The sequence below is a fragment of the Protopterus annectens genome, chromosome 16.part0 (assembly GCF_019279795.1).
Source record: "Protopterus annectens isolate FY-2018-M chromosome 16.part0, PAN1.0, whole genome shotgun sequence".
Taxonomy (NCBI): Eukaryota; Metazoa; Chordata; order Ceratodontiformes; family Protopteridae; genus Protopterus; species Protopterus annectens.
In genome coordinates this window covers 524,117,877-524,145,230 of record NC_056750.1, presented here as the reverse complement: position 1 = coordinate 524,145,230, position 27,354 = coordinate 524,117,877, and the positions used below count along the sequence as shown (strand labels likewise).

The 27,354-nt window shown below is 40.8% G+C and overlaps 1 protein-coding gene across 2 annotated transcripts in view; it reads left to right on the top strand.

Annotated features, from left to right (window-relative positions):
• Nucleotides 1-27,354, top strand: part of LAMC3 (laminin subunit gamma 3) — a 4,228,426-nt gene that overhangs the window by 2,153,940 nt on the left and 2,047,132 nt on the right. The gene's annotated exons all lie outside the window — the stretch shown is intronic.

Sequence of the window (27,354 nt, the reverse complement as noted above, 5' to 3'; positions counted from 1 at the left end):
AACTATAGCACTAAATGTCATCTGTGTAATATTGTACAGAAAACATAATTCTGGGACTACACTGGTTGGTGGAATCTTCCTTTAACAGAAATAGGAACAATGGTGAAACACAGGCCATGAAGAGGAAGTGGGGAGTTGGCCCGAAAATGGACAGAGGAAAATGGGAGCTAGAGTAGGAGCGAAAGGGATGCAAAGTATTAGCAATGGTTAAGGATTACTTTATTTATTTATTTTTTGTTGGACCAGATTAGTTCCACTATACTAGCATCCTCTTTTCAGGGGAGACCCAAGGTGGTATTTGTACTGACAAGGAGAAATGTGGTCACTGCAATGAGGAAATTCCTTTACTCTCTTTTCAGTAAGTGCCATGGGACTTTTTACATACACCTGAGCTACTACCAATTTAGATGAATAGGACTTTGGTTTAATGTTTCATCCGAGGGACCGAGCATTAAGGAGTGCAATAACCCCTCACTTTATGCTACACTGCAGTGTCTACATTGGAAAATTCATCCAAGTACCTGGTGTGAGAATAGAACCAGCTGTATTCTGATTTCCCATCACCAAAGATGTGTGTACTACCTGTTGAGCCTCTGACACTAACTTAATGTTATATTTGTTTAATGGCTGAAGAAGACAATACAGATATGTATTCTTCCTCCCTTCCATGTCTTCCTCTGCCCTTACCCTTAGCATCTGTCCTGTACCCTCTTATATGCCCCAATGGATTCCATTGCTACCACTCATGCCAGTAGTCCATCAGATGGATCTATAATGCTCTCTGTGAAAAAGTACTTGAGGAAATACAGGGAGTCTCTTTTATTTGCTGTTTGTGTCTCTTTCTCCCCTTCTCTCTTTTCTGCTCAGCATGACTTCTTCATATGTGATTTTGTGCACCCGATATTGTGTATTCCCCCAGTCACTGCTAGGAAGAGCTTTTGCTCTTCTAGCCTCTGATCATACTCCTTTTACTCCATCTGACAAATCTTTCTGGTAGCTTTTCTCTTGATTCTTCCAACACTCTCAGGACAGATTTAATTTTCCTATATGGCCTACAGATCTGCATGCAGAACTCAAAAGTGCATTCTAACCAAGACTCTGTTAAGTGGAAGCATTGTTTCTATGCATCTAAAACATCACTGGGGCTACACTTGCCATAATTGTGTTTCTTGTTGATACTGCCCTCTCACTCTCTCCTAGTGGTACAATTCAAGTGTAATCAGTGTCTCTTCCAGTGGTACAATCCAGTATAATCAGTGCTCCCAAGATCTTTTCTTGCTGTTTTGTAGTAAGCTCCTCTTCTCCGCCGACAGGTTCTACATAGGGGGGTAGCACTTTGCATTTGCTTTTAATGAACCTCAGCTGCCACCTTTCTGCCCACTTGTCAGCCTTTCCAAATCCTTTACTAAACTCCTGCATTTCAGCACCTATCTTTATGTCGTTTATAAAGTGGCTGATCCTGGTTTCTGTTCCCAAATACAAATCTTTACACTTAATCTGAGAGAATGCAAGATTCATTGCATATATGTATATCCTTCTCTGATTATTTTTATAACATCTATTATTGTGCACTGCCAAATGTATATGTAATGTCATTTATATACTTTATTTTCTTTGAAGCAACTGTTACCTCTATACTGTTCTGTCTTCAATGCCAAATGATCTTTGGATCACTTGGATCAATGCATGCAACAAATGGAAAGTAGACAACTAAGTAAATAAATCTGTCTGTGATAAACACAGTAAAGAGTATGGACTCAGGGGTTTCAGTGTACTTTATTGTACTTTTGGTATAGCAAACTTTTAGGAAGGAAGCCTGTTTTATCGAACTACCAGTTCATCACAGGATGCCAACATTTGCTTTGGAGGATTGCTACACAGTGAAGAGTAGGATTTTGCCCTTTCCCCACTGTTTTGTGATCTTGAGTCAGTATATATAATTAGTAGGGGGGTTAGGGGGTACAGGAGGGAGTATGGGGCATAGCTTCCTGCATAACGTGTTTAAACAGACCCAGGACAAACCTTTGCAGCACTCTAGTATTCAAGCTCCTGATACCTGACATTGACCTTCTTACCATAGCCTCTGTGTCCTGCCATTCAATTCTGCATCTTTTCAGCTCCTCACTCTTGGTACTAACCCTAACCTCTCCATTCTCCCTTTTAACTTCCTTTGTAGTACTGAGTTATAGACATTGATGAAGTCCAGATAGGCAACATCTGTTAATGCTTTTCTGTCAAATTTTGCACTAACCCAGTCACAAAATTTGACCAGTTTTTATGCAATACCTTCTGACTGTGTACTCATGATAATTGCTATCATGAAGTGTGTAGTCCTGTTGAAGTGCAGCAAGCTTCCCCTTTTGGATTATTTCCATGACTTTCCATGTCATTGTTGTTAAGCTTGCAGACTTGTAATTCTCTGGATTGTTTCAACCCCCCCCCCTTTACAAGGGTGCCATGATTGCTGTCTTCCAGTCAGCATTTCTGTAGTAGGTATTGAACTGTTGCAGATCTTCATCAGGGGCCTCTCAGCACACTGGCCTGATTTCTGAGGACTGTGAATTGCAACCCATCTGGTCTTTGTTTTGTATTTTATCCTCAGTAAGGGTAGCCTGTTAACTCCTCATCTTTATCCTTGGGACTGTCCCAGTATTGCACCATCTCCAAGCTTCCAATGATAATTTCTGAACCGAAGGAGAATCCATGCCATGACATACAATTAAGAGTACTTACTTAGGTGACTAATCTAAGTCACGGTGGTACAGCGTTAGCATTGTCACCTCACAGCAAGAGGTTCTCCCATTCGATTCTCGGCTGGAGCGCCTTCTTTGTGGAGTCTGCATGTCCTCCCCGTGGTCGAGTGGCCTTCGAAAGACCTGTGTGAATGGGCGTGCCTTCGTTGAAGGTTGGGCATCGAGCTGGCACCTCGGCACCATAAAAATCTACTGCCAATCATTAGCGGATGGGAGTTCCCTAACCGGGAAAAGCCGAAAGAAGAAGAACAACAACTTAGGTGACTAATCTGAGGCTATAGGTATAATTACACCATATGTATTATGCAGTATCTGGGACTGACTGACTGGCTAATTAATTAATTAATTTGTTTATTTATGTTTGTTGACTATGATTTTCTCAGTATCTGCAACCCATTTGCAGTGGAAGGCCACGGAGAAAAACTCCAGTAAAGAAAAAATATGGTGCTACAGAACACAAGCTTTAACATACATAGATGTTAGTCCATCAAGTAGAAGTAGATTCATGATTTCCAAAACAATTTAAAACGTTTCTGTTACAGGCTAAGAGTTTTACCATATGTACCATGAAAGCATGGGGGACAATCAGGAAGAGAATTTATAAATAAATAAATTAAAACAAAATGTTATGCTCATTTCAATATAACATGTTGAAACTCGTGAGTACTAAAGTAAACTAAGAGAGAATCTGACAGCCAAGAGGAAGACAACAGTACAAACGTTTGGACAAATGATAAACTAGATTTACATAAAGTGGAAGTAGGAAACAAACATATTAAATGATCTATTAGCTTAGAAGAACCTGTTAAAAACAATAGTACATATAATACATTGAAAGGTTTGGTGGAGTTGCTTTAGCAGGGAGAGTAGACAAGGTAATGAGGAGGGGCAGAAGGAGTAATATCTATAGAATTCAGTTTATGGACTACTAATTGTGATTAAAGAACAGATGGGAAAAGTGAGTATTCTTGAACTAGACTTGAAGTGACAGTCCGAGAGATTTTTTGGTTTGATTCTGGTCATTGTTTACATTTTCAGTCTGACATTCTGAGCATGTCCCAGCTTTGGCTGCAGAGGTTGGAGGATGGGTGCTTACAGGATGTTTCAATAGTTTTAGTCAAATCCCATCTCAAATTGCAGCTGTACTCACAAGGCCTTATCAAGGTGTCATTCATTAGTTTCACCTGTGCTTTTTATCCTCAGAGAAAAGTAGCCTTTCAGGAATTTTGTGACCTCAATTGCTACTACCTTCCAGGAAAGCATATAAGCAATGCAAAGCTAAAACATCAGTAAACTTTTTCTGTTCATTTCATTTTTTATTTTGTCTACATTTCTGAATGCTAGTTAAGTGTTTTGATGTTATGCATGACTGCTTCTTGCTCTGTATAAAGCATCAGAATGATGCAAGTTTCGAACAGTAGTAGTCTTCTCCTTTTTCCATGTTTTGTTTTTTGATCTCTGAATACTAGCCAAGTGTAATGGTTTTATGACCTACTGTAAAAACATTTGTGACACAAGTATTTGATTCATTTTAAACAATGAAGTCCAAAACTTACTATCACAATGGAGGCTGTACAGTACGGCAACCTGTAATAGTTATACATATTAATTCTGGGATTGCTTTACTACAGAGTAAGGGGAATACGTGCCAAGATTTAGTATGAATTCACTAATTTCTATTATGTGAAGTTGTTAAATCTCACTGTTTATTCTCACTGATGGGTTCAGAGCCGATCCTCTGCTCCTGCACGGCCTATAGCAAAGCTCAAGGTTTGCCAGTAGCTCAAGACCAAGCCCCTTATCCCACAATGCACTGCTGGAATTACCTCAGATCTAGTTGGCCGCGGCAAGAGAGATCTTGGTGATCCAGCTAGCTCGGACCATTTGGTGAAAAATAGCAAGTTTTTTTATAAGAATTTTTCTTCTTTCTATTAGATCTTATTCATCTAAACAGTTTGTGTGTTATTGTTAAAATTATAATATAGAAATAGTAGTTTGTGGATTAGTGCCCTGTGTTGGCTTAGTCATCTTGTGTGGGACTTTTAGCCCAATTTAGAGTTAATAATAACAATAATTCTTCTAGTCAGGTTTCTCTCAGTGGGCCTTTTTAGCCCTGTATTTGAAATTTATAGTTTTACATCTGCGGTAGATAGTGCCCGGTGTGGGCTTAGTTTGCTTTCCTTACTTAGTGTTGGGTCTCTTTACCCTATTTAGATTTCAGTATACTGTTATTTGTACTCTACAGGTTTGTACTGTTTAGAACATGTCGGATGAAAAGTCTCATCCCAAATCGGGATTCAAGAAATGCCCAGATTGTGGGCAGTAAATGTCCATCACTGACGGACACGTCCAATGTGTTTACTGTCTGGGGGCTAAACACCTCCAAGACACTTGCAGTATTTGCCATTCCTTTTCATCAAGAGTCCTCTGGGAGAGGAGGAGGAAACTCATTGACAGTGGATTACTGCAACATTCCTTTTCTGAGGTGTTGGGTAGCCAGGAAGGTGCCAGCACTTCTTCCAAATCCTCCAAATCTTCTAAATCTTTGGATTTGAAAGTTGAAAAAAAGGCAAGAACGTAAGAGGGTACAAGCTCATCAGTTCCACAGCTCTCGGAACCGAGTGTCCCTTTGATTCGGAGCCAGCTCCCAGTCTTGGAGCAAGCCTGTTAGGTTCCCTCTTCTCCTCTGCTCTAGTCAGCACCTTCGGTGCATTCATCTAAGTCTTCGGTCAGCCTTTTGGATTTGGACATGGATCGGCTAGTGCAGAAGCTTTTACAGGCACCAGGACTTGCCAAATTGTTGTCAGCCCCGTCATCGGAGCCGAAGACCATTGAACTGGATTTGTCTACTCCTCCTCCGAGCTGTACTGGACCCTTGGAGCCGAAGGAACCTGAACCGATGATTGTCGAACCTTTGGAGCCGAGACCTGCACCAGTGTTATCGGCTCCATCTACTTGGACGTCCTCGACGCCGACCGAGGACTTTAGGAGCCAACGCTCTCCCATCGGGTCTGGGGAGGATAGTCGGACCAATTTGTCAGTGCCGACTCTTCCTCTTGGGGCTTTGGCTTGGATGAGCTCAGCTCCTACCTCGGGCTCGGAGCCCATGGTTTTGGTGCGAGAGGATTGGACGGTCCTTTCGGGTCCGTCTACCCCTTCTCGTCGGAGGCATGGCGCCTTCGATGCTATGAGGAGAGTCCTGTCTCCCAAGAAAACATCAGCATTGGTTCGGCCTTCCCTCTCCCCTCAAGCTCCTGTGTCTGCTTCTTTGTCTACCGGTCCCCCTAAGCATAGAGACCCTGAGCCTTAAGTACCCCCACAGGGCGTCCCCTGCTCTTCCGAGACCTCCCCAGATCTCCCCACTGAGGATGTGCCCAGGAAGAGACTGTGCAAGAGGAGGCACTTAGACTCCCCACAGGAGTCTTTGACATCTGACACGGACTTGGATGAGTCAGAAGGGTCCCCTCGATCCCCCTCTGAGGATATCTCCTTTGCGGAGATATTAGAGATCCTTAGTCAGAGGAGCAATTGGCAGTCCAAGACTCCTAGTGAGGATGAGTCCATGCTCTTGAAGGCTTTTGGGTCTCAGCCTTCCACTTCTTGGGTGTCTCCACCTTAAGACGAGCACATGGAACTGATCTCTCGCAAGGCATGGGAGTCACCGGAGGCCATGGAACCTGTCCCTCGCAAACCAAATAAATTCATTTATGCCCCAGTGGACAAGGCTTTTTTGACCAAAGGAGTGCCTGTTGATGCCATGGTGGTAGCTGCAGCCACCAAAAAGGAAGTGTCTGAAACATCCGCATCTATCCATCCTCCTAACAGAGATTCTAGGATTATGGATAGATATGGGAAACGCATGTTTAGTTCAGGGACTTTTTCTCTGTGATCACTGAACTACTTAACCCATTTTACGAGACTACAAAGAGATCTCCTGAAAGAGCTAGGAGATACTCTCCAGGGTACAGTAGCTGCAGGAGTTGCTGACAAAGTCAATGCACAGCTCGCTACCCTAAACTCAGTTGTGAACTCGGCCATGCGTCTCATATCTTATGTAGCTGATGGTTCGAGTAGAGCCACTAGTTAGGGCATTGCTCTCTGAAGACAAGCCTGGATGCATCTCTGTTCCTTTGCGGAGCCCTTTAAGTCTTCTTTTATCAACACCCCATTCGATGGCTCATCACTGTTTGGGTCTAAAGTAAAGGAAACTTTAACCAGGTGTGAGCAGGAAGGCTAAACCCTATCTGCCGTTGGAGTCTGTTTTTCTACCCCTACTCAACCCTACCCCAAAGGCCCTAGGGGAGGGAAAATGTGGTTCCGAAAAGCAAAGGGAGCCTTTCAGGACACATGTGGAGAAACCCCCTCTAGAGGCAGAGGAGGGGGTTATAACGGAAGACGCCACCCCCGTGGCAGAGGGGGTCCACAGCAACAGGGTGACAGGGGCCAGTTCTCTGGTCAACCCTACCAGCGCCCCTGAAAGGGGGCCTAGTTCAGCTCTGGAGGCAGTTGGGGGTCACTTGTCTTTGTACCCAGAAGCCTGGCTAAACATAACATCAATACATAGGTGCAAAGCATCATTTCCAGGGGATATTTCATACCATTCTCTTCTCCTCCCATTCCTGTAAACAGAATCCCAGATGTTCCACCCAGTCTCAGGGAACAAGCCATCATAGAGGTCCACAAATTGCTAGAAAAAAAGAGTCATCCAACCAGTCCCAGTAGACCAAGTTGGATTCGGAACTTACTCAAGATTCTTTTTGGTACCAAAGAAAACAGGGAACTGGAGACCTATCTTGGACCTCAGCAGACTCAACCAGTTCATAAAGAAAGAGAAGTTCCCAGTGGTCACGCCTCAGTCCATTCTTCCCTTCCTAGGGAAAGACAATTGGATGTGCTCCATAGATCTCAAGGACGCGTACTATCAAATAAAGATAAACAGACGCTCCAGAGATCACCTGCATTTCTGGCTGGGAGCCAGTCATTACCAGTTCCGAGCCCTGCCCTTTGGTCTCACTACAGCCCCCAGAGTGTTCACCAAATGCATGGCATTGGTCACGGCTCACCTGAGGCGTCTAGGATTCTAGGTGTTTCCATACCTAGACGATTGGCTCCTCACTGCTGCCAACAGGCATCAATTGACTCAGGCAACACAATACACTCTGACACACTGCCATGAATTAGGCATTGCAATCAATTTTGAAAAGTCTGCCTTATTGCCATCGCAGCATACTGTTTTTATAGGAGCAGAGTTAGATACCTCAACCACCACTCTGTCTTCCAATCGAAAGAGTCTCACTTCTCCGCCAACACATCAACTCACTGGTGTCAAAGAACAAAGCTACAGCAGCAGAGATCTTGAAGGTGCTAGGTTTGATGGCAGCAGCAATCCTGGCTATACCACTCACAAGGATGCATATGCAAATTCTTCAATGGCTCCTCTTTACTCAGTGGTCTTACCAGAAACTAGCGATGCACCACATGATTCTCATCACAAATTTTTTCAAGAGAGACCTTCGGTGGTGGTTGACGTCTCTGCATGTCACAATCGGAAGACCCTTTGTTCTCCCCCCTAGTAGCCACTGTGACCATGGGCACTTCCCTGATAGGGTGGGGGGGGGGCATTTTCAGGGAAAGACTGCCCAAGGCACATGGACGGATCAAGAGTCACATCTGCATATCAATGTTCTGGAGTTGAGAGTGGTACTTCTGATGTTGCAGTACTTTCAGGACTCTCTTCCTCTAGGGACAATTGCAATTCAGACAGACAACATGTCTGTCGTCTGGTACTTGAACAAGCAAGGCGGAACCAAATCTTACACTCTTTGTCGAGAAGCCCTCAAGGTATGGCAATGGGCTGTGTTATCCCAGCATTTTCTGTTAGCAACGCACATCCCGGGGAAATCCAACGTGATAGCAGACAAGCTGAGCAGGGCAATACTTTTGCCTCATGAGTGGTCTCTCAACCAATGAGTTGCGGATTTGATTTTCTGCAAATGGGGCCAGCCTTGCTGCGACCTCTTTGCCAGTCACATCAATACCAAATGCAGAAGTTACTTTGCCCTAATACCACCTCCAGGACATCCCCCGAGAGATGCACTCATGCACGATTGTCCCCCGGGTCTCCTTTATGCATTCCCACCCTTTCCATTGATACCCAGGTTTTTGCAGAAAGCGAAATCGCTAGGAAGGGCAGTTATCCTCATTGCCCCCTACTGGCCTCGACAGATTTGGTTCCCCTTCCTTCACCATCATCTGCTGGAGAACCCATGGATCCTGGTCCCAGTTCCGGACATTCTGACACACTCGTCAGGGGACCTCCATCCTTCACTGCAGTCCCTAAAGCTGACTGCTTGGCTAATCCACTTCCCCTAATTGCCAGGCTTCATTCTATCTCAGATGATACAAGACAAATCCTTTTGTCTTCTCATAAGCCATCCACCAGGAAACTGTACCGCAGTAAGTGGAACAGGTTCACAATTTGGGCCAATATACAGAAAATCGACCCTTTCTGAGCTCCTCTGTCATCCATTTTAGAATTTTTGACAAAGATCTTTAAGGAAGGAGCAGCAGCTGCCACAGTTCAAGTCCAGTTAGCCGCCATATCAAATTTCCACCTTGGATTCGATGGGTTGAACGTTATGGGCCATAAGTTATCTAAGGTGTTTCTCAAAGGTGTTTTTCACGAGACCTCCTGTCAAAATTCCTTATTCTCCCTGGAATTTAAACTTTATGCTATCTCAAATAATTCTTCCCTCCTTCGCACCAGCATCTTTTTGTGATCTCAAGTATTTGTCATGGAAGACGATATTCCTAGTGGCCATTACTTCTGCCCACAGAGTGTCAGAACTTCAAGCATTATCTATCTGACCTCCTTACATGATTTTCCATGCTGATAGAGTGTCTCTCAGAACAACCCCCTCCTTTTTGCCTAAAGTCAGTTCCGAATCCAATATCAATCAGGTTATTGAGTTGCCAGTCTTTTTTCTTAACCACTCTAATAAACTGGAATACATGCTGCATACACTTGATGTACACAGGCAGCTCAGATTTTATCTTGATAGGACTAAGGATATTAGAAAATCAGATCAACTTTTTGTATCCTTTTAGGAGGCCAGAAAAGGCAATCCAGTGGCTAAAACAACCCTATCTAAATGGTTATCAGATTGTATATCCTTTGTTTATGCGAATACAAACATGCCATTGACACACAGACCTAAGGCTCATTCTACCAGAGCCATTTCTACGTCTTCTGCCTTTCAAGCTAAATTGCCCCTTGACAATATTTGCGCTGCAGCCACTTGGTCTAAGCCTCATACCTTTATCACGCATTACAAATTAAACAAGGCTTCCAGGGACAGGTCTTCCTTTGGTTCCACGGTGCTGAAAAACGTACTTCCATGAGCCACCCAAGATTCAGGGTGCTAAGGATGCTACCCATCAGTGAGAATAAACGGCGAGATTTAACAACTTCACATAAAGAAGTTATGTACTTACGATAATGTTCCATGTGAGTTGTTTATCTCGCCTTTATTCTCACGTCCCTCCCTCCTTCCCCCTCCTGGCTGACAGTTGACTTAGAGGCTAGTATCATCCTGGCTACTCAGTAGGAGAGTGTTCCCTTTTAGGGTAAGGTGTGTGTGTATATATATATATATATATATATCTGTGTGTATATACATATATATATATATATATATATATATATATATATATATATATATATATATATATATATATATATATATATATATATATATTTGCAGCAAACAAGATCTGAGGTAATTCCAGAAGTGCATTGTGGGATAAGGGGAGCTACTGGCAAACCTTGAGCTTTGCTATAGGCTGTGTCAGAGCCGAGGATTGGCTCCGAACCCATCAGTGAGAATAAAGGCGAGATAAACAACTCACATGGAACGCTATGGTAAGTACATAACTTTTTTTTTTTGCCTATACCACTCACAGTTATGCTATGCAGAAGAAATAGAGCTGCACAATTAAAATAAGCTTTTTGACAAGTTCATAAAAAGTGAACATTGATAGTCTTGTCTAACCACCCCACCATAAGCGCACACAAAAATGCTCAACCTTATTGTTTTCCAGTGATTGGGGACTGAAAGCTTTGACAGGAACTAAATATTGTCAATTGTGTTCAACAGAAGGAATGAAAACAGGGCTGCATAAAGTAAACTGAAACCAGGAGTAGTGTCAATGATGATATGGCAAGTGGGTGGTGACAACTGGCAGGTATCAGGACAAGTTTCTTTCGGTCAGAATTTTAGACTCTGGGATTGTCCCTTTACAAGTTGAATTGCCTTAATGAAGGTGTCAATGCATTTCATGATTTTGTGGCTATTACAGAGAACATGGAACTCCCAAATGATTGTAGTGGGGGAGACAGCTTGGACAAAATGAGTTTGCTGATCAGAGGTCAAGGATCAGGTACATACCTTTCAATCATGGAATCAACTGAACATTTTTTTACAGGATAATCTTGAAATGTATCAGCCTTAGTTGTGCCATAATAGATGGTATTCATAGTCCTGCCAGTGGATGAGTAGTGTGCTCTGCTTAGTTTGGTATAGTTGCACTTTTTGCCTATAATGCCGCTTGTAGGCACGACTAATTAGTATTCCCCTGAATCGCTTTAAGTCCCTTTAGTGAACTACTACTTATATAAGTGCAGTCAAAACAGCTCTAGACAGACTTCTTAATCAGGAGAGTGTTGCTGTAAAGGCATAGCCTGCTTGAATAGGGAAACTGTGTTCCCTCTTGAAATGAAAGGTTGCAATGTGGATAATAGCTATATACACCCTTCACAGAAGCTGCCAACCCCACAGACTGCCACATGTGCATGCAGTTAAGAAAAGTATGTTGCTTCTTACTTCTGAGTCACTGTGGAGTTGAGCAGCAACATTTTAAGACTCAGAAAGGCAAGTGTGCTACACAAGGCCACACAAGGGACAGAAGTGCAGATAGCTGTCCCCCGATTTGATGCTCCTCTCAACTCTACATTGAGGGGGAAAAGGTCTTCCACATAATTAAGGAAGAAAAAAATGTTTTTAAACTGTAGCAGATACTTGATACTTTAGTAGCAAGCAGTTGCTACAGTTTATGCCACACATGGAGTGCTAAGTGTTTTAGATCTGCAGTTCTGAGGGAAAAAAAACTCTTCTTTCATTTTAAACTGTAGCAAACTGAGTGCTACATTTGTAGTAAGCAACTCCTACAGTTTATGCCTGGAACACAGAGCACTAAATGCACTGTATTAAAGACCAGGCAGTATCTGCGGATTGTGCCATCCAACAATTTATACCTTGGGCAGCTGCCCACTTCTCGCTAGCCTAGCTATTGCTCTGTGATTGAGCTTTGCATAGCATGTAATCATTTTTGAATATCACTCGGTATGTCGACCGAATCCCAGCCAATGAAGAAAAATGACAGTTCAATAGAAAACTGTGAGAATCAGTTATGACATTGTACTGGAGTAGGGATAGTAGAATGGACAATGATAAATATGCTTGAAGAATAACCAGGAAAGGGACAGGCCTCACACTAATAACTCAGGTACAGCTGTTATAAATTATTTAGTACAGTATAGCATTCTTGTTTTTTTGTGTAATTTGTGTTTTGGATGAATGCAGACATGACAATCAAATATTAGGTTCTGATCTAGTATCACCCCAAAGAATATGACAAATGAGGCTCTTGTTGATCCAGTGGCAGTGACACAACATTGTATACTATACGTTTTGGGTTTGAGTCCCAAATGAGACCTAATATTATTGTTTCACTTCTCTGATTCTAATAATGCCTAAACAGAGGGGTTTCTCTGTATTTATGTGTTTGTTTATAATTTGACCTTGGTCGTCATGCTGAGGAGTTCCTATTTGAAAGGATAAAGCTCTTGAGGGAAAACTCATCACTTCTTTCCAGAGACTTTTGTTGGTCCAGAGGCAGTAATACCAGCACAGTATGCTGCTGTTCTTGGCTTTGCTCCCAGATAAGGGCTAATATTATCTTATAACTTGTGTGTCTATGTATTCTTGGCAGAGTGACATTATAACACCTTTTAAAAGTTTTTTTTTTTTTTACCTTATGTTGCTGCTCTTTGCCATCCAGCACCATCCTCAGTTAGCCCCTAACATTATACCGTCTGAACACTTAGGGTGTCCTTAACAAGGTTTTGTTAAGCATCCCTAAGTGCAGTTAGGATTTGGTCTCACTCTAGGTTTATCTTTTTGTCAATTTCGGAGCATAATCATGGCACTGCATGCACTACAAGACTGTTAAACATTTTTCTAACATCACAAAAATGCATACCAAAGTTATAATTTTGATAAATTCTGAAAGTAATGGCTATGCTCTGTGTGTTGGTCATATCACTACATTGTCTGAAAAGTAATGGTCATTATCTCATGGAGAACTCTAAAACCTCAAATGGCATTTGGCTTAGAAAACACTTTCTGTACATAGGTTACTTGCTAATTAGTATATTTCAGCATCCTCCATGCCCCATGTTATTGTCCACTATGTACCTCAGCTCACCATTAAGCAGATGACGGATGTAGCAAGCCTGATGTATTAGTTTCCATCTCATTAAAGGAAGATTTGCTGTTGACAACCTTTGCCCTAGACATCAGCTGCCTAAGATGCATTATTTTACTTAACTGTATTAATTTCTTTTAGCTCCTCTATCCCAGCTAGAACCAACCAAACTTAGCTTTTCAGAACAGCAACAACAGAAAATGTAATTTATATTTCCACTGTCTAACTTTCATACAGAAAGCAGAGCCAAGACAGGATGTGTACATTGTTATTAATCGATAACACAGCTAAGAGATTAAAAAAAAAAAAACAAAACAAATGTCTGGCTTCATTCTGTCTTCTTTTCTTGATTTTGCTTAGTAGGGCTGTAATATACTAAAAAAAAAAGTAATAAGCAAGTAAACCTCTCAAACAGTTAATGCATTAGTGTAATTTAATACAATCAGCAATGATAAAGTTAGACATTTCAAACACCTCACATTGTGTTCTTCAGGCTATAATAACTAGTTCATTTATGTGCCTTTTAGTATTAAACAGCCAGTATTACCTTTTTCTTGCAGTAGCACTGCACTTATAAACCAGTAAGGTCATTTGCAAAGAAACATCTCAGTAATGACACTGTATTCTAAGAATGCATGCATTAGCATAAAATGGATGAATATCTGTTTTAAAAAGATGTATAAAGTTGAATTATCTGCTGAAAGTGAAGTATGTCATCATATTTATAACTGCTTTACTTTTCTTTAGAAATTAAATAAGTTAGATAAATTCCTAAAGACTGTTTGAGGTGATAGTGAATAATATCTCATGACCAGCACCTACATGTGACCTTTCACTCACAGTGAGAGCACGTCACCTTCACAGTATGTGGGGTTCATTCAGTTTTATATATGCAAGATGAGGTAAACAATCCTGCAAGGCTAACATTTTTGAAAAAGCAGCAGTGTAAATGCCTGCCAAGATAAAGACTCTGGCTAGAATAAAATGTACCTTTGTGTGGGAACAGCTGGTGCTGTGTTATAATACTGCATGATATAGCACTGGAATATTTATTTTTAAGGTCTCCTAATAGGCTGTGGCTAACTTGATTGTGACTTGATCTAAACAGCAAGAGCTTTACCTTCCATGAGCCTAATGTAATGAATTGCATAACCCTGCCATAATCTGTTCCAGGTAAACTGCATAGGTTTCCCAGAGCCTAACTCCCATCCCTAATACTAACCTGAATTTTCACTGCCTTACTGAGATTCAACCCTTTGCCCTGATCATGCCAGAACACACACGTCCAGAGATTCCTCAATTTTAACCAGGGCAAATGCCTTGGAGCAGCAAGTCAATACCTCTACAAGAGGTGATAATATCTTGGAATTGGTATTGGCCAACATGAGTAACCATTGCAACACCCCTGCAGTATCATCCTCCCTGGTAAGATCCAACCATAAAGCGGTCACTTTCAAAGTCACTATCTCCCCTGATCCCCTCTCTAAGTAGGGTCAAACAGAAAGGCTTCTCCAGGGCTGACTACAACCTCCTGAGGGATGGTATAAACAGCTTCACAGCCTCCTCCCCACTGTAGGAACTGGCACCAAAGTACTATATGAGCATTTTATATAGATGCATTGAATTGGGAATACCTGACAGGACAAAATCATCCTTCACAAGGAAGAGTAAATCTGTCTGGTGGACATCTGCAATAAATAAACTATATAACCAAAGGAACAAAATTACTGTCCAGGACCAAGAAAGAGCAGGTGCCCAATCAGAAGCAACCTCTCCTTACCTGAACAAGCAAATAAGAGCACTAGTGAAATCCTCTAAAGCCAGCATAGAGTCCAAATTGGCCACATCTAGTAGAAACAATCATAAGGCCTTCTTCACATATGTCTGAAATCTCAAAGGAAGCACTCAGATCTGTTTAGAACTGGTGATCAAAGACACCACATACACAAATGCTGTAGATATAGCCAATCTACTGGCTGACAGGTTCATCGAAAACTTCTACCCTCTGTCCCCCCAATCAGTAAATCAGGACATCCCCAGTACCTGCCCCCCCCCACCCCTTATCTCTAGGGAACAGATCATCACTGCCCTCTCAAAGACAAAAAATACAGCTTCCATGGAACCCGATAACATCCCTGACTGCATCCTGTATGAACTCGGGCATGAACTTCAGCACCATTAGGCACCCTATTCAACCAAAGCCTGAGTACCGGCTTTTTCCCAGCTGAGTGGGGGGCAGCTACTGTCATCCCTATACACAATGGTGGAACGTCCATCAATTTGGGAAATTATAGACTTGTAAGCCTAACTAGCCTGATCTGCAAGGCCATGGAACAGATTGTCATGGACCTCATTAACAGGGATGGACATTGGCAACCTCCAAACACTCGACCCCCACACAGTTTGGCTTTGTCAAGGGGAGCATGAAAAAACAAAAAACAAGGCCAGCACCCAACTCTGATGACATAATCAATATTTTATACATAACAAAAATATCCCAGTACACCAGCATGGTTGTATCGGTTTCGGCCAAAGCCTTCTTCAGCAACCAAACATGATGAAAACAACAAACTGATCAAATATCATCCTATCTCACTTATATAATGTGGACTTGAAGCACCCTCTAGTGTGCAAATAGTTGATAAAAAATTCACAATATTCATACTGCAAACCCAATTGCCTGAATACAACCCAAATACATTGTGGATGCAAATACCAAGTTCAAATATAGATGTTTTAAAATTGACCATTCAGCCCAGGGGAAAAAAGAGCCCCCAATTTAATAATCCACATTTTTTCTTTATTAGTCAGAATTTCATGTAATATATGGACTTCTTTATTCTTAAACCTAAAATGGTCAATGACCATAAAACTAAAAATTACCGTTGGATGTTTAGAAATGTGTTTATACAGACAACTTGAACCCTTCTTGTTCTTAATGTCACTCAAATGTTCCCCAATCCTTATCCTAAAAGGACGGGACGTCTGTCCAACATAAAATGCCCGACAATTACACTGTGCTAAATATTTAAGCCAAGTAGTATTACAGTTAGCAAAAAATTAAACATTGTATACCTGTGGACAATTATGTAAGGTAAAGCTCTGGGACTTAAGCACTCTAGGACAATAGGTGCAATGACCACATGGATAACAGCACAATATTGAATGGCCAGACAGACTAGTTTGTATAGTTAACTGTGAACCCCTTTCATAAACTTTTTTGTAATGACTGAATAAGGATCCCAAAGACCGTCCTTTCCAAAATGTATAAAGACATCAATCCCCTATATAATTATTCAGAACATCATCAGATCTTAAGATGCCAATGTCTAGGAATGATACTCATAAAACTATTTGTATTTCTCCCATAAGTTGTAACTAATCTGAGTGTGATTTTTGGAAATCTCTAACCCGATATGACAATAACTCAGATCTGTCTTGTTGATTCGCAAACCGGCTGGCCCTAGTGATGTCACCCCCTTGATACCCCATATTCTTAAACCTAGATATCAGATCACCTTTATAGAGGTCATATGTAGAAGAACTAGAGCATATCTTTTTGATACAAAGAAATTGTGACTTTTGGATGTTCTTGATGACATGTTGAGGGTGGAAGCTTGTAGCATGTAAAAGGGTATTGAATTGTGGAAATTTTCCGAATACTTCACTCTCAAAAGTGTCCATGTCCGTTCGTTTAACTTAAACATCCAAAAAAGTAATGTCAGATTTGGAATAAGTCAGTTTGAACTCAATACCCCACATGTTACAATTAAGGTATTCCAAAAATTCCAAAAGGAATTCTGCATCTGCTCTCCACACCAACCAACAGTCATCAAGATATCTTCTCCATATGTCCATTTCATTAATATAGATGTTGACTAGTATCATATATCAACTGTTCTTCCACATACGCCATAAATAGGTCCGCATAAATGGGGGCAAAGGATGCCCCCATTGCAGTACCCTGAAGCTGCCAAAAGCATCTATCTTTAAAATAAAAGATGTTGTGAGTCAGGACCTTTTCTGCCACATGAACAAGAAGCGTATTAAAACCAGGTTTGTAAATATTGGCCTTATCCAGCCAATATTGCAGAGCCATAAGTCCCGCCTAATGGGGGATGTTGGTGTATAAGGAGATGACATCCAATGTACATAGGAGCCAGTCTGATTCCAATTGCATGTCTGAAATAATAGAGAGAGAAATTGGGTGGTGTCCTGAATTCTAGAACATACAAAAACCAAAAGTGGTTTTAAATATAATGTAAGAAATTCAGACAAGGGCTCAGTAAGGGAGCCTTTGCCTGATACAATCGGTCTGCTGGGTGGTCTCTTGGGATCCTTATGAATTTTAGGCAGAAAATAAATATACTGCTTTTTGGGATACGCTACCTTCAAATGATAACATACTTCTTTAGTAATAATGCCCTCATCTTCAGCCAGATTTAAGAAATGATCAATATCCTGTTTAAATTCCATAGTTGGATCAACATTCATTTCTTGATAGTGCTTGCTGTTAAAAAGCTGACACTCACCCTCAGCTTCATAGTCCTCCAAATCCTGTACCACCACCGCTCCACCCTTATCCGCAGAGACAATAACAATTTCCTTATTATTAATAAGATTGTCTAAACATAGTCTCTGCTGTTTATTCAAGTTATCCTTCACCATATCCTGTTTATGCAAATGTAGACCACACGCTCACATCAGACTCAGAAGAAATTCTTCTCTCCGTCAATATAACCTGTGTAGCAAAGTTCCATAGGGGTACAGTTTGCGCCCAAAATTTACAAATGAAATCAATCACTTCTGTCATTATGAGCAATAAGCTAAATCAGTAGACCTCTCATTTCTCTGTTGTATTGGGGTCCAGTACCCACTGTGCACAAAGAGAACTGCTGTTTCACAAACTAATAGGTATACCTTTTCAAACTTTTCAGACATCTAAGAATACCCATTTCATGTTAAGGCATACGATATCCTGAAATTCTCAAATGAAACCAGTTATATTCTCTAATGTACTTTCAGTCTGTCCTTTCAGTAACAAATAATAATTGTGAGTGGGTTTACCTTGATCCATTTAGCACATGTCAGGGGAAAGTTTATGAAGGGTATTCAAGAGGAGAAGCCTACCTCAATTAAATCACTTGTACAGAAGATAGTTGACAGCTGTGTCCCTCAAATGCACACTTCTACAGTAGTTTTTAACAGATAATCCAAAGGAGCACTGCAAATGCACAAAAACACTGAACATTTTTTAATCAGTCACTATTAATATAAGGCCTTACAAAATCTAAATCCCCTTATTTCACACCATCAGATTATATGAGCCACAAATGGATCATCCCAAATATGAAACAACATGCTGCAAACCTTTTTTTGGTATCTATATGTCTGTATAATAGATGACACACCTTAAAAGACCAAGCAAAGTTCTACCATCAGACTAGTTTGGTTAGCAAGGCCCAAATGTGCCCTTTCAAACTTCACTTGGCAGTTCTTTTAAAATGTGAAGCCTTAAAGACAGCCAAAAAATGAGTGGAGTCATAATGAAACCTTAAGATCTGATGCAACATAAAGGCCATCACATAGCTGCCATACATGCAAAAACATTGGATGAAGTAACGGCCAGAGAGATTGAAGCAAAGTTAAGAAAAGCCTCTAATTGGAACCCCCCCCCCCCAGCCCAGATGCAGTATCTAATGTTGGGTTAAAAGTACTAACATCTTTGCAGAAGACTTAGGCATGAGTAAGAACTATTTATATGCGCATCCCGAACAGTCACCAACCTGGCTAACCACAGGTAAAACAATGTTCCTACTTAAGAGTGAACCTGCAAGCTACCCCAAAATTTATAGGCCAATAACTTGCCTTCCGACGATGTGTAAAACTATACATGGTAATTGATGCCGACAGAGTTTATAGTCATTTAGAAGAAAACTCAATTATGGCAGTAGAACAAAAAGGCAATAAAAGAAAGTCATATGGAAAAAAGGATCATTTGATGTTAATTAAAATCATAGTGGAGAACTGTAAAAAGGGGAAGAATCTAAGTATGGCATGGATTAACTACAAAAAAGCATTTGATTGTATCCCACATTCATGGATAAAAGAGTGCTTAAAAATGTATAAGATACACCCTACGCTGATTGACTGCATTACAGTGACCATGAAACAATGGCAGACCACTTTCCAATTAAATCACGATAAAGGACAAATTACTATCTCAGGAATAAAAATTCATGGTGACTCTCTGTCCCCGTTACTTTAATGCCTTACCCTTAACCCATTAAGCTGTTTACTTAACAGCTTTGGCCTTGGCTATAATGTGGCTCCTAGAAAACAATGAAGTCTAAAGACTTCTCATCTTCTCTTTTTCAATGATTTAAAACTGTATAGCTCATCAGATGAGGAACTGAAAGCACAGCTGTAGGTTGTCAAAACTTTTTCAGATGATATCAGAATGTCATTTGGCCTTGATAAATGTGCAAAAGCAAATTTTAAAGCAGGAAAACTGCAGCACCGGGAAAACATCAGTTTGGGACAAGAATGTGATATAAAAGAACTTGAGCAAGAAGGAGTGTATAAATACTTGGGAATTGATGAAGGATCGGCAATAAAACATGAACACGTGTATAAAACTTAGTAAGGAGTACTTTAGAAGACTTAAAGTAATCCTGAAAACAGCACTGATATCTAGGACAAAAATCCAACCTTAAACCAGTTTACTCTTCCTGTCGTAACTTACAGTTTTTGAGTGACTGACTGGCCCCAAAACATGTTGGATAGATTAGATATTAAAACAAGAATGATGCTTCATGCTCACCAGATCTATAAAAATCACTGCATACCAAGTTTATATTCCCCATTCCGAAGGAGGGATGGGTCTCCTTGAAATTGATTACATGTACAGATCTGCAGTCGTGGGACTTAATTCATATCTGCTGACCTCATGTGATCCAAACGTACTGAAAGTTTTGAAACATGAGGAGAATAAATCTAAGATGACTTCTGTGCTTAACCTAGCAGAAGTGTATCGGCATCAAGCAGGAATGGAAATCAGACCAGAAGTAGATAAAAATCAGGCAGCAAATTAATGTGCCAAAAAACAAAAGAAAGAATATAAGGTGAAAGACCAGATGAAAAGGCAATAATTGTGGAAAAATCATAAATATAGTTGCAAGTATAGTAAACTTCTGGAAGAACCTCATGTTAATCAGGAATGAATGCAGGAATGATTAAGGAGAAGTAAATTCAAACCAAGATATGAAAGGTTAATATTGGCAGCCCAAGACAGTGGGCTACATACACATTGGTTTACAAAGTCCATTAAACTTGTGGGAGAAACAGACAGATGTAGGTTTTGGAAAACAGAACTGGAAACAGTTGCACACCTCTTTGTTGGTTGTGACCTACTAATGGCAGAAGGACTGTATACTGAAAGGCTTAATAATGTGGCAAGACTGTTTCACTGGGGATTGTGCAAACATTTTGGTTTTGAAGTGGCTGAAAAACAGGGTCTATATTATAAGACAGATGTTTGAAAACATCGAACAACATATGGTTGACACCATATGGTCGAGGTCTTCAAACATCGACCTTATAAAAATACAAAAAAAGAAAAAAGTACCCTAATGGGTTTAAACAGGGGGCAAGCCCCCCTGCACCCCCCACACACCCCGCTACTTAAATATACCAACTCTGAGACCACCCTACAATTCAGTAAACAGAAATCTCCCCTTACGGAGATTTCCATTTACAAGCTCGAGATTCTGAGCGTTCGATATTCTTCTGTCGACAATGTCAGATTTGACATTTGATATACCTATTGATCAGGCTGCTGCAGAGAGATTGACCTACTACCAGCTGTGATATTGAGAAAAGATAAGTGTTTATTCTCATTTTTGTCTGCATTTTGATTTAATATCTCTGTAATCTGTACAACTGTACTTATTCTTCTTCTTGTGTGTTATAGCTGTATATCTCTTAGTGTTGACCTCAGCTGTAGTGAAATCCGTTGTCTGGAGGCCTTGTCTGCTTTCTAAGTGGCAGCAAGTTTTCAGAACTAGTTTCATCTGGCCAAAGTATTCCTGCATCTGTATTGTTTGGTTTCTGTCCTGTGTTTTAAATCAGATATACCTGTTGCTCAGGCTGCTGCAGAGAGATTGACCTACTGCCAGCTGTGATATTGAGAAAAGATAAGTGTTCATTCTCATTTTTGTCTGCATTTTGATTTAATATCTATGTAATCTGTACAACTGTACTTATTCTTCTTCTTGTTTGTCCCCACCCACCCTTCATGTTCTTGTTTTGGTGTTAGTGGTGGTGGCTCTGGAATTGCCCGCCCTTCCTGTAAGTCTGTATTTGAACACTTCTCCTGAGTCCATCTCATTTGCTCACTTAACCGAATACAGTGAGATCATATTCTGAGTCTAATGTTCACTCTACACAATACAGAGAGAAGATTTGAGAAGGCCAACTCAATTAGGTTCTTCCTTCCTCTCTCCTTGCACTTTACTAACAAAAAAAAAAATTGCACTTTATTTATCTGCTTTTACTGTATTTGTGTTTCCTCCTACTTTATTTTGCTTTTCCCTCTTCTTAAAAGTACTCAATTTTATTTATTCTGCTGCATTTATTATTGCTTGGTAGTAGCCTGATTAAATTGTAACTGTTATTCTAAGTCTTTTGGTTTAGGCACTTGGGCTTCATACCGGTTATTTTACATTAAGAAGTTTTATGGTCTGCACTGTTGTGGCAGGACAGGTAGCTTACATCCTTCTAAGCTGGGAATTGCTGATTGACAGCTCAGTGTCTGCTATTCTAAAAGTGTATTATTTCTGGTTTAAGCACTTGGGCTTCAGGCCAGTTATTCTACATTAAGAAGGTTTGTGGTCTGCACTCTTGTGGGAGGAGAGGCTGGATTCTGCCCTTCTGAGCTGGGAATTTCTGGTCACAGGCTTATTGTGACTGCTTATTCGAACTGTTTCTTTCTGACATTGGTGTGCCTTGTTGCTGTAGCATAGGAACAGATTCAGGCCTACTGAATCTAGTTTTGTTTGTATAACTTGAGCACTGATCCAGGCCATCTTTTTAGGAGAAGGTTCCCCTTCACCCTAGTAGTGGGAGTGTGCAGTTAGAACCTGTCTGATTGAAGACTGCTGGAACAGGGCTCAGTTTTGAGTTTTTTTTTTCTGGTTAATTGGGTAACTTGTTTAAATCAGATTGTTTGTTTTCTATTGTTTTATATATATGAAAAAAATTGCACTTTATTCATCTGCTGTTACTGTATTTGTGTTTCTTCCTACTTTATTACTAGGGGCATTGACTACAACTTTGAACTGAGATGTATAACAATAAGTACCTTTTTATGCGCATTTAAAGTGTTTTTTTGATTGTATCTGCTTTATTTTCTGAAAAAAATATATATACTTGTTTCCCGCCTTTCTAAGCTAGTATAGTGCAGTTTTCAGGTTAATGCTGAATTCAGGGCTGTGTTACAAATCTCTGTGTTTGCCCATACCCTACTTGGATAGAAGAAGCTTCTCTATTCACCTGTGAGAGAGGGGAGCTTTGAGCAGCCTATCTGTCCCTGGAGGAGTGGTTTCAGCCCAGAAAGTAGTAGTTTATTGGCCATTTTGGGCTAATTTTTATCTCTTTCATTTCCCTGCTATAAAAACAACATTTGCCCAGTTTTGCTCGCCTGGCAGCACCATTTAGATAGGGTATAACTATTCCTGGCCCCACAAAGTCTCCTCTTCAATTTTTCCCTTGGAACTAGACAAACTTTCAACTTAAGCACTCAAGCCATTCATTTCTCAGCCTGGCACTTGCTCAAAACTCATAGCAAGCACTTATAAACCCTAGCACTACAGAAGGACAAGGCTTTCTATCCAACCTTACCAGCCATTCAGTAAAACAGTTTACTGTACCTATTCAGGCATGTCCAAAGGGCAGTTTCAGGTGTACTCTCCAGTCCAACTGATGAATCTGGGCATTTTGAGGCAATGTTACAACTGCCTCATGTACACAGACAACCCACTCCTCCTACCACCAAACACTAATACATTTATTTATTTATTTATTTATTTATATTTGTTGACCGGGAGTGTCCGACTGGACGTAAGTCCATTTTCAGTGGAGGCCCGGGGAGAAAAGCTCCACAGTTAAAATAAACAAACAGTAGTTACATTGGATTACATTTATCTGTGAAGTACATAACAGACACTAACAAATGTTACAATAAGAAGTTCCTGCTGTATAATAAGTAATAGGCTTATGAGCATCTGAGCTTGCTATAATCAAGGTAGTTAGTGGAGTGGAAAGAAAGGTAGTGGTTGGATGGGGTGGGTGATATTAGAGTGGGAGTTGCAAGGGAATAGCCAGCATGTTTTTAGGTGCATTTTTAGTAAAGTTTTGAAGTGGGTGCATGATGGTATGGAGGTAATTGTGGGTGGGAGGGAGTTCCATAATTTGGCTATGTTGCAAGAGAATAATGCTTCACCAGCAGAGTTATTGGGTTTAGTGATCTGCAAGTGATTTTTGTTGCTGGATCTTAGTGGTCTGGTGGTGCGATAGGGTTGGAGTATATTCTGGAGGGATGGGACATTTAGTGGATGGTTTACTAATTTGTGGGCGAGTGAGAGTTGATACCATTGAAGGAGGTGTGGGAGTTCAAGCCAGCCCCGTTCAGCAAGTGAGAGACAGTGGTGACTATGGTAGGATGCCCCTGTGGCAAATTTGGCGATTTTGTTGTAGCAGGTCTCTAGCTTGTTTAGATTGCATTGCCTTAGGTTGGTATATATTGGAGAGGCATAAAGTAGGGTGGAGATAAGGTGGGAATTTGCTATTGAAATCTTTTCTGCTTTGGTGAGAAGTTGCTTATTTCTGTATAATGCTCCTAGTTTTTTTGTGGACTTTTTTTATGGTCATGGATATGTGAATGTCAAATTTTAGTTTGTCTATTTCCACTCCTAGTAATTTGGTGTGTTCAGTTGTGTATATAGTGGTGTTGTCTTTTGCTGTGATGTTAAAGTGAGAGTTGTTTTGAGTATGTTTGGTGGGTTGGAAGATGAGTAGTTTAGTTTTGTTTGGGTTGAGTATTAATTGGGCATCGGATAACCAAGTTTCAACAGAGGAAAAGGCTTCCTGTGTGACTTTTTGCAGTTTGGGTAGGGACTGGGCTGAACAGATGGTGAAGTCATCTGCGTATTGTATGAGTGTGCCATGTTTGGTGGCAGAGGCAAGATTATTGGTGAAAACAGAGAAGAGTAGGGGTCCAAGGATGGATCCTTGGGGAACCCCTATGGAGACAGGTAGTTGGGGAGATATGTCATTCTGCCATAGAACGGATTGTTGGCGGTCAGACAGGTAACTCTGAAACCAGTTGGTGACTGATTGTGAGAAGGATAGGTTATTGATGACAGAGATAAGTTGTTTGTCTGGGACCATGTCAAATGCTTTAGATAGGTCTAGGAAAGTAGCAGGGGAGAGATAGCCATTGTTTTTATGCTGAAAGATAGTGTTAGTAAAGGAGAGTAAGGCAGTGGTGGTGCTATGGTTTGGTCGGAAACCATGCTGAGTATTGGAAAGGAGGTTGTTAGTAAGGAGGTAGTCTGAGACCTGAGAGTGTATGCACCTCTCTAGTATTTTGGAGAGTGGAGAGAGAATAGCTATGGGGCAGTAATTCGTTAGTTCTGTGGAGAGTCCACCTTTGTGGAGGCGAACAATGCAATTATACAGCCAAACTGGAGGCTAAGCTCTCTCAACCCAAGACTGGATCAGACAGTCAAGAGGAGAAGGGAAATTCGGGCATCACACCACCAGTCTCACATAGACCAGTTAAATCAGCACTGGCAAAAAAACACACATAAATACATGAAAACATACTCTGAGGCTCTAAATAAAGATCTGCAAAAGCAACAGAGCTCTCCAAAGCAGACATCCAAGCAACCTCCACCCCCCCAGCACAAACCATGAAACACATACTTCACAAAACCAGTGTGTCATGCAATCACAACCCTCAAGGCAAAATAACATACCCAACATACTAGTAATAGGTGACTCTATAGTTAGGCACACTGATGTCCCACTCACTAGGCTGAATAAGGAGAAGGTTACTGTTAGCTGCCTGTTGGGTGCCAGGATCTGCCACATAATGCAAGCACTCAGGTCACTCCAGAACAAGTACAAATATGGCTCTGTCATTGTCCATGTTGGTGTGAATGACCTGAGCCGTATCTCCCTGGACTACATGAAAAGAGACATGGAAGAGCTCTCTGATCACGTAGCCCAGGCCGGTATGACCCTGACCCTGAGTAGCATCCTGCCCTCACCAAGAGTTATACCACGGTATAAAGAAAGAATTATCAATTTCAACAATTGGCTAAGTTTCTGGTGTCATTCAAAGGGGATCCAGTGTCTGTCTGTCTGGGATGACATGCTCCACAGGCCACGCTGCTTCACTAGAGTCGGCTTGCACCTGTCACCTTTAGGCTTTCGAATACTGGCCAAGGCTCTTGTCACCCCCATAGTGCCTTTTTTAGGCAAGGCTCAAAAGACAAACCCACTGCCATAAATAGCACAGGTAACAAAAATCTGGGGGTAATACTACTTAATGCCAGAGGTCTAAACCTCAAAATGCACGCAATCGAGGCAATCCTCAGTATGGAGAAAATCGATATATGTGCAGTAACAGAAACCTGGTTTAAAGCTGCAGAGAGCACCCCAGCACTACCAGGCTAAAACTCATACCATACATTTCTGCCACAGAACCCGGACCGAAATACAAAAGGCGGGGGAGTATCCATATTCATCAAGGATTCCCACACCTCCAGGTTAGTGGCACAGCACGATGCTTCAGAGATTATCCACGTGCAACTAACAAGGGGCAAAACTGCAATCAAATTGTAGTTTGCTACAGATCACCCACCATGTCCTAGGACCCCTATTCTGCATTTCTGGAAACACTGGGTGACATAAAGGTCCTACCAAACACCCTAATATTGGGTGATTTCAACTAGCCAAACATTAACTGGGAGAACTACTCAAGTACTAACTCCCTTGCCCAACATTTCCTAGAATTTATAAACTCAAACGCCCTGGAACAACTGGTCAACACTCCCACCAGAGGTCCAATAAAACAGTAAAACACAATTCCCCAGTAGTACAGGATCCAATAAAGGCTGTCCCACAAAAGTAGTAATCCACAGATAATCCCAAAACGTGCAAGGTTTAGTAGTGCGTATAAGATTTATTAGCGATACAGAAAAGTTAAAAATTCGCTTTCATTTCCAACACGGGAAACTTCATCAGAATAAAATGCCTTAGTTCTGACCAACTTTTTATACCTTAGTTAACTGCATTTAATTTAACACCTTAGTTAAATAACTGCATTTAAAGAGACAAAACATTAATTTTTACATATGTCTGTTTCCATAGAACAGGTATCATCAAACTTGTGAAACAACAAAAAAAATATAAAAATAACAAATAAAAAAACATTTCATGATAATTGTCTTCTATAATCAAATCAATCTTGTGGTAGGCAATATTTAGTTCGTTAATGGAAATAATTGTATATCTACCCTGTACATTCAATATGTCCATCATTTTTGCTGTATATAACCAATTGTTCATTAGTACCACCCCTCCCCCTTTGTCAGGTGTCATAATCCTGACATCCGAGTAAAGCTGTTTTATTTCTTCCAAGGTTGTTTTTTTCTTCTATGGTAAGATTTAATTTATAAAAGTTATGTTCATACTGACGCTGAAGCGTTCTAACCTTATTAATCACCAATTTTTCAAAATTACTAATGTCACTTTGTAAGGGGGGGGGGTTGAATGTACTTCTCCTGTTCAAACCATCACAATATCTGTTCTTACTAGCGTAGAATATGGTATTGTTCTCAGAGTCATTAGAATTTGCCAAGACTTCCAAATTTAACTTTCTAGTGAAAAGCCTTATGTCTAAAATCATTTCAGCCACATCAATTTTTTTAGCTGGAACAAAGGGGAACCCTTTTTTGAATAATGAAAAATGTCTGTCCTCAATTTTAAT